This window comes from Cebus imitator, unplaced genomic scaffold (assembly GCF_001604975.1).
Source record: "Cebus imitator isolate Cc_AM_T3 unplaced genomic scaffold, Cebus_imitator-1.0 Scaffold609, whole genome shotgun sequence".
Lineage (NCBI taxonomy): Eukaryota > Metazoa > Chordata > Mammalia > Primates > Cebidae > Cebus > Cebus imitator.
The window spans coordinates 265,796-267,144 of record NW_016107924.1 but is presented as its reverse complement, the minus strand read 5'-3'; positions in this window follow the sequence as shown (position 1 = coordinate 267,144).

The following is a 1,349-nucleotide window of genomic DNA, read 5'->3' as shown; positions in this document are numbered from 1 at the left end:
TAGTAGAGACGGGGTTTCACCGTGTTGACCAGGATGGTCTAGATCTCTTGACCTCGTGATCCACCCGCCTCGGCCTCCCAAAGTGCTGGGATTACAGGCGTGAGCCACCGCGCCCGGCAATTTTTTGTATTTTTAACAGAGACAGGATTTCACCATGTTGGCCAGAATAGTCTCGATCTGTTGAACTCGTGATCTGCCCGCCTCAGCCTCCCAAAGTGCTGGGATTATAGGCGTGAGCCACAGTGCCCGACTGAGTTTCATGTTTTGTGGTACTCCCTTGTGTATGTGTATTAGGGTTCTCTGGAGGGACAGAACTAATAGAATATATCTCTATCTATCTATCTGTCTATCTATATCTATAAAAGGGAGTTTATTAAGTATTAACTTACATGATCACAAGGTCCCACGGTAGGCTGCCTGCAAGCTGAGGAGCAAGGAAGCCAGTCCAAGTCCCAAAACTGAAGAACCTGGAGTTTGATGTTTCAGGGCAGGAAGCATCCAGCATGAGAGAAAGATGTAGGCTGGGAGACTAGGCCAGTCTTGTCTTCACATTTTTCTGCCTGCTTTATGGTCTAGCCCCACTAGCAGGTGATTAGATGGTGCCCACCCAGATTGAGGGTGGGTCTGCCTTTCCCAGCCCAGACTCAAATGTTAATCTCCTTTGGCAACACCCTCAGAGGCACACCCAGAATCAATACTTCCTATCCTTCAATCCAATCAAACTGACAATATTAACCATCATAGTATGCATGTAAGTAGAACTGTGTTTTCACCTGTTGACCTGTTAAGTCAATTTAGTTCATAGTCCAGCCAAATACCTAGAGTGGTGGAGGGAAGCCATTTTTCTCTTGCCTACACCTGACTGTACTGATTTGGGAGTTATTCCTTTGTTTCCCAGTGCCCGACAAGCCCAGGAGGGGAGCAGGGAGGTCCTTGCCCCTTCCTTCTCCCAGTGGCAGCCAGTTGGGGCCTGGGTCTCTTAACCCTGTGCCCCTAGGACCGGGAGGGAGTTTAGAAGCATCTGTCCAGGGCTGTTGGCTAGGACTCAGGGCAGGGCAAGAACAGAGGCATGGTGGTTATGGGTGGGCTTGGGCTGAGACTGCTAAGAAGGGAGCCGGGCACAGTGGCTCACGCCCATAATCACAGTATTTTGGGAGGCTGAGGCATGTGGATCACATGAGGTCAGGAGTTTGAGACCAGCCTGGCCAACATGGTGAAACCCTGTCTCTACTAAAAATGAAAAAATTAGCCAGGTCTGGTGGTGCATACCTGTAATCCCAGGTACTCAGGAGGCTGAGGGAGGAGAATCATTTGAACCCAGGAGGCAGAGTTTGCAGTGAACTGAGATT